At 51.3% G+C, this 7,050-nt stretch overlaps 1 long non-coding RNA gene across 1 annotated transcript; it reads left to right on the forward strand.

The window, feature by feature from the left end:
• The first annotated feature begins 4,992 nt into the window (after nt 1-4,992).
• On the forward strand, nt 4,993-6,242 carry LOC116862554. The gene is made up of 4 exons (XR_004381651.1): nt 4,993-5,026; nt 5,151-5,322; nt 5,454-5,747; nt 6,187-6,242. It is a non-coding gene; the product is annotated as an uncharacterized LOC116862554 (long non-coding RNA).
• Nucleotides 6,243-7,050: the final 808 nt, after the last annotated feature.

Consider the following 7,050-nt stretch of genomic DNA (forward strand, 5'->3'; position numbering starts at 1 on the left):
CTCCCTGCTGAGTGTGGAGTCTAACTCGGAACTCATCCCAAAACCCTGAGATCATGACCCCAGCTGAAATCATGAGTCAGTTGCTTAACCCACTGAGCCACCCGCATGCCCCTTGCTTGCCTGTTTTTGCCTCTGGACTTGTGTCTGCCACAATGCGTTGTCTAGAATGGCTAGAAGCACCTTATGACCTCCAGAGAAACCAGCCTGAGTGTGAGGCTGACATGAGGCCAGCTGAGTGGGCAGATGGGGGCACTCAGGTCCTTGTGGATGTTGCTGAGGTGATGAGTGTCCCTCACGTGGTATCATCAGTTCTCTTGGTGTTCAAGCCAGCATTTTCCCAGCTGTAGATCAGAACCCATCAGAGGGCCATGAAATCAACGGGTGCATCACGACCAACAATAGAAACAAAACAAAACAATGAGTTAGATGAAGGAAGAGGAGAATCGAAGATATCAGGACACATCACGACCCCTAGTGCTTTGTGAAACTTTTGTCTGGTGGTACGGCCGAGCACGCACAGAGCCAGAATGGAAAGGGTATTTCTCACTGTGGGCTGTGGTTAAACAGTTTTAAAGCCATGGACCAAAGCCAGGTTGAGTGGAGGTATTTTCCGTAATTTGTAGTCAAAATTATCCCCGACACCCTCTTTTTCCATCCCCCACTGAATGACATGAACTCTTTTCTTCCCATCCTTCCCAGCTAGCCATGTGGCCTTCATTTCTGCCTTAAGTCTTGGTTTGTGTTCTTGCCCTCCACCTGCAAAGCCCTTTGGCCTCTCTCCCCTCTCTCCCTACCTGCCCTGTCTGATCTGATCCTTCAAGTCCTGGCTCGAGACCCACCAAGTCTGTGCCTCCTGCGATGCCCCACCCCAGGTATTACCTGCTCGGGGACGTGTGGGCCATGCAGCCCCACTCCCTGGATTCAAATTCCAATTCAGCCGCGTATTGACGTTGTGAACTTGGGTGAGTTAATGAACCTATCTGAGCCTCGGCTGAGTCATCTGTGAAATGGGGATCCTTACACTATTAGTCTTGTAGGGTGGTAATGACGACTCAATGAATAAATTCAACATGAATTTGATGACCTTGGGTCTCACTCTTCCTGGACTCTGAACTTCCTTCTAGGTTCCTGGCTAGCCCGGTTCTCAGCCTGTCTACCCCATGCTCTCCCAGCTGGCTGCTCTCATGCCCAGTAGCTGTGTACATTCCTGGGTGGCACTCTGCTCAGAGCTGCCACTTCCAATCTCAGCCTCAGCCCAGGTGCCTTCTTGCCAGTCTGGGTGGGAACCCTGGAGGTGGCTTTCATGGGTTGATTTGATGTACAACTCCTCTATTCAGTCACTAAGGGAGAAACGGCTTAAGAGCACTCGAGTATCATTTCATCGCTAGACGGGGCACGAGGGATCCCTTCGTCTGCCTAAGGTTTGAGAAGTGTGGCGATCATACTACCGGTGGTAGGAAAATAATAACGGGACCTCTGAGCCGCCACCAAGCCTGGCCCTGACCTGCCAGCCCAGGCTGGAGACTCTGTACAGAGTCCCCTCCCTGAAGCCTGCCACATCCTGGCAAAGGAGGGACCATTGTCCTTGCTTTACAGAGAGAACCAGAGTCACTTTCCCAAGTTCACACAGCCAAGAAGAGGCTGGGGATGGAGAGGAGGTGGGGGGAGCTGGGAGGAAGCTCAAGTTTGACTTTTCCCCAAAGCTTGCCCCACCCCCTTCCTTGTGCACTGGCCTAAATCCTCTTGCTAGCAGGGAGCCCGCCCTGCTACCCCGTGCCTCCTCACCGGCTCTCAGCCTGGCCTGGGCTGTCCCTCCCCAGGCCAGCTGGGTTTGGCTCTAGGAAATGTGATTAAAGTTAGTCTCTCCAGAGAGGGTCTGTTCGAAAGAATCAAAGGCTCGAAGCAAGCAGAATGTTCATAATGTTGGAATAAACCCCTGTGCTTGGACGGCTGCGGAAATATTAGACCTCCCAGCAACACCTGCCGGGTTGTCAATTCAGAAACGGCGAAGGGGAAGAAGAGAATAAAAGCAAAGCCCTGGCTCCGGCAAATGCTAGCATTCCGACAGCAGCTAGGTCCCCGGAATCCTTACAGTGTGAATTCAGAAGGAAGAAAATATCTATCTGGGCGAGCAGGCGGTTCTCCGTCTCACTTTTAATTGCACCTGGAAAGGGGCTTAATATCTCAGCCAATTTCTGCATCATCTTTTGCAAATCGTGGGCTGCTCAGGTCCCCGGGGGGTTTGTGTAATAAAACGGGATGGTTAAAGGGCATGTTTCTGCATTAACGAATCTTTCTGCACTGGCTGGGCCCGCGCATTATGTAAATGTTTACTGTAATTAAGAGATGAAGTTGTCACGGTGTAGTATTTTGGTTGCTGGTGTAGAGTTCCTGCCGTGCCCCAGCCGTGAATAGTCACCCGAGAAGGAGGAGGACCAGAGGCAGCAGAGAGAGGAAAAGGTAGAAACGCATGCCTTGTACTTGGCTAACCCCAGGAAGATCGTGTGGTTATGACGTGCCCTTCAGCCCCAGGTACAAGGAAGAGCCACGCTTAAGCCATACAGCCTTGAGCATGAAGTAGGATTTTTCCTGCCTGATCCCAAAGATGAGAGGATATGTGGAACCTCATGGCCTCTACTTGTATGTGATTGTGTTCCGAGAGGAGAGTGGTAGAGAATTCCAGTGTTAAAATAAGGAAGTATAATTTTTGTACAGTGAAACACACATTTAAAAAAAACACAGCTTTTTTGAGGTCTAATTGACATCCGATAAATTGCATGTATTTAAATGATACAATCTGATCGGTTTTGACATATGCATCCACCCATGAAACCATCACTGTAATCAAGATCATGAATATATCCACTGCCCCCCACGGTTTCTCTATGCCCCCCTATGATCCCTCTCGCCTGCCTCTCCCTATTCCCCATCCCCAGGCAACAGCTGATCTGCTTCCTGTCACTGTAGACTAGCTTGCATTTTCTAGAATTTAATATAAATGGAAACACGCAGTATGCACTCTCTGGCTTCTTTTACTCGGCGTGATTATTTTCAGATTTATTCGTCTTGCGTATTTGTTCCCTTTACTGATGAGTTGTACCCCACTGTGCAGATATACCACAATTTGTTTAACCACTCATCCGTTTGTGGATATTTGGGTTGTTTCCAGTTTTTGGTTCTTACGGATGAATCTGCCATGAACGTTTGTGTGCCTGTATTTCCATCTTTCCCAGGGAGGCATCCGGGAGAGGAATGCTTAGGTCATCTGGTAGGTTTCTGTTCAACTTTGTTAAAAAAACACATTTTCCAAAGTGGTTGTACCAGTTTCCACTCCGATCAGACACAGCTCTACCTCCTTGCCGACATCTGGTGTCATCTATCCCAGCTTGTGTGCGTGTGCGTGTGTGTGTGTGTGTGTGTGTGTGTTTTAATTAAAATTTCATTTTTATGGGGCGCCTGAGTGGCTCAGTGGGTTAAAGCCTCTGCCTTCTGCTCAGGTCATGATCTCAGGGTCCTGGGATTGAGCCCTGTATCGGGCTTTCTGCTCATGGGGGAGCCTGCTCCCCTACCCCACCCGCCTGCCTCTCTGCCTACTTGTGATCTCTGTCTGTCAAATAAATAAATAAAATCTTTTAAAAATTTTCATCTTTATGTACCTTAAGACACCATAAGGAATGTGGCTGTGTACATTTAAAAAAGTATTTTATTTATTTATTTGAGAGAGAGGGAGAGCTAGAGAGCATAAGTGGGGAGCAGGCAGAGGGAGAAGCAGACTTCTCATTGAGCAGGAAGCGCAACTCTGGGCTCGATCCCAGGACTCCGGGATCATGACCTCAGCTGAAGGCAGACACTTAACCGACTGAGCCACCTAGGCGTCCTGAGTGTGTACATTTGTAACAATTTGTCAAGCTGCACACTTGAGATGTCTGCATTTTACTGGATATAAATCATTTCTCTATAAAATCCTATAGACAACAAAGTAGGGAGAAGAGTCCCTTGAAATTCAGTCATCTTCCCTTTTTTTTTTTTTAAAGATTTTATTTATTTATTTGACAGACAGATCACAAGTAGGCAGAGAAGCAGGCAGAGAGAGGGGGAAGCAGGCTCCCTGCTGAGCAGAGAGTCCGATGTGGGGCTCGATCCCAGGACCCTGAGATCATGACCTGAGCCGAAGGCAGAGGCTCTAATCCACTGAGCCGCCCAGGCGCCCCTCATTTTCTCTTTCTATCCTTCGAAATGATTTTCCTGACCAAGTCAGGAACCTGGCTCCAGTAACAGGACCTTTAAGAAAGCCTGCTAGTTGTTGGTGGCAAGGTGAGGTGTGGGCCTGGTAGATGTGGTTCCAGCTGAGGAAGGCACAGGTGACTCATCTGGTTTCCTGGATCCTGGAAATTTGTGCCCTGGGCTTTTTTGCGAGGCTGTTCTTTGAAGTTCTAGAGATGAAAGCTTTGCATACCGCAGCCACTCCCCGCCCGCTGATGGAAGTGGCAGCCCACTCTGGGCCAAGAAGGGCAGAGGCCACTGCCCTGGGGTCGGGCTGGTGGGCTTGGTGTCTCGGTGGGGTGGGCACCAGAGCAAGATACCCTGCAGATCACCTTGTAGAGGCAAGGCCCAGACCCCGTTGCCTTCATTGCCCACTGAAAATCTCACGTTGATAGCCCCGTGCACCTGGATCAGGGGCTCCCAACCCGGAGCTGCACTACCTACCACCTAGGGGGGTTTGGAAACGGTGTTTTTGAGGATCACGACATCAGGGGCCCATACAGGGTGAGTGGGCAGGGATAGCATGTGGGACAGCCCTGTGCAATAAAAGACTGTCCTTCCCCAGATACCCACAGTGTGCCCCGGGTTGAGAAACAAGCTTTTTTTTTTTTTTTTTTTTTCAAAGTGGCACCATGCCCAGCGTGGAGCCCAGCGTGGGGCTTGAACTCACAACCCTGAGACTGAAACCTGAGCTGAGATGAAGAGTCAGCCGCTTAACCCACGGAGCCGGCCAGGCGCCCCAGAAACAAGCTGGCTTTGGTTGGTAAGAGTTAATCGGTTGCCTCGGTGGCAGACATTTCTGTTTTTTCAATTCCTTGAATTCATCCTTTTTTTTTTTTTTTTTTTTTTGGTAGTTTCTTTTAAAGTAAACTCTGTGCTCAATGTAGGGCTTGAACTCACGACCCTGAGATCAAGAGTCTCATGTTCTGCTGAACGGAGCCAGCCCAGCGCTCCATCCCTGAATTCATCTCGGGATGTCCATTAAGAAATCTGTCTGCGACGTCAACAGCACGAAAACCCTCCGCAGATCAAAACCCTTCTCTAGCGTAAAGGTTACGCGTAAGCCTGGCCCCGTTTCGAAACTTTCTGGCGCTCCAACGCGTAGTTCTAGAGACGATTAAAGAGCAGGGTTGATTTCAAGAGCCGTGAAATAGTTTTAGTCTTATTTCGTTTTACTTTTCTTTTTTTAGAATTCACTTCGCACCTCGCGTTTGAACTCAACCTGGACTGCTCTGCTGGTCTTGGCGTGCGGCTGTGAGGGACGGAGATGGAAGAGTTCTGGCTGGCGTGACCCGTGCAGAGAAGGGAGTTGCAGTTTTCTGACATTAAATATTAACACTGGGGATTAATAATGAAGGCTGACAGTTCCTTTCTCGGTATTTCTGAGCGTGTCTCTCTCCCCAGCCTGCAAGGCCAGCAGGCCCAGGCCCTTCCCCTGCCCGAGCCATGTGGCCGGAGGCCCCTGCTCTCTGAGGTCAGGAGAGGTAAGGAAAACAACCCTCTTGTCACCCAGAGGGGCAGGAGTGCCTGCCTGGGCCACTGTGCGCGGCTCCAGGCTTGTCCTCATCCTCCCCGGTGACAGGAAAACAGCTGGTGGCGGAGGGGAAAACAGGAGGTGGATGCGGGGCTGGGGGTGGGGAACCGGAGGAGAAGAGAGGCTTGTGGCCAAAAGAGAAGGGGTACCAGGGGTCCCTGTGCGTGGATGTGTCGCCCTGAGGAGGGCTCACGTACAACCCAACACCTCCTCAGCTCGGCCCCCGCTCCCGGAGCCTTACAGTTTTCTTATGAGCTAAACGGTACCCCCTCTTCCGGGCCAGGAGGCCTCAGACTGGCTTTGGGGAGGGGTGGCGACGTCAGTGCCATGCACACCCGGGCCGCACAGACCCTGACCTTGCCGCTCTCGCCTTGCGTGACCCTCTCCAGCTTCCCTGATGCCCCAGGTTCCAGCTGTGCTAGCCGCCAGGCCTACTGAACTCTGGTGACCCGTGGGCCAAGGAACATTGCGGCAGCCTTGAACTTATGCACAGGGAGCTGGACTGGCTGAAGTCTGTGCTGGGAGCTGGACAATTAGACACGCAGCGATCTCTTACATAATAAGAGGTACAAGGAATCCGATGTGAAATAGGCCCCCGTTTGATTTCCCACGCTCCATTGATGGATGATTGCATACGCGCTTTGCTTTAATAAAACAGTCCTCCCCCCAACCCCATGTCCACTTTCTCCTTTCCCTTCCTGCCCTCCCCTTGAGCCGTGACAGCAGAGAGTGGAGGAGAGAAAGAGAAGGTCGGGAGCAGAGAACTCAGTAGGTGTCAGGACTTGGCGTTTATCCGCAGGGAGCGGAAGCGCTGCCCTCCTCTGCGGACGTTTTCAGGAGACCCAGGCCCCTTCGAGCAGGGGCGGGAGTTTGAGGTCAGTGGCCTGGCTTGGTGCTTGTACTCCCCTCTGAGGGAAAAGGAATTTAATCTGAGGAAGAAGCTCAGAGGCTCTGAGGAAGACAGCCATTGTCTCTGAGGAAAAAGGTCGTGTCCAGAAAACGTCCAGGGATGCCAAGGGTTGGTGGCCCTGTGGTGTGGGGAGCCAAGGGCTGGACCAGGATCCTCTTCTGGCCTCTCAGTGGCCCCGTCACCACTGCCGGCCTGGCTTTGCCCTGAGACAGGGCAAGGCGGCTGGAATGGAAGAGGAGGGGGGCCGGAAGCCTCCGTCAATGGTGCTAATTAATTGGGCTTGTGGTCGCCTCGCACCTCTCATTTGAGGCTGTACAGGTGTTCCACAGACATTAATTAATTA

This window comes from Lontra canadensis, unplaced genomic scaffold, assembly GCF_010015895.1.
Source record: "Lontra canadensis isolate GAN:19392208 unplaced genomic scaffold, GSC_riverotter_1.0 scaffold258, whole genome shotgun sequence".
Taxonomy (NCBI): domain Eukaryota; kingdom Metazoa; phylum Chordata; class Mammalia; order Carnivora; family Mustelidae; genus Lontra; species Lontra canadensis.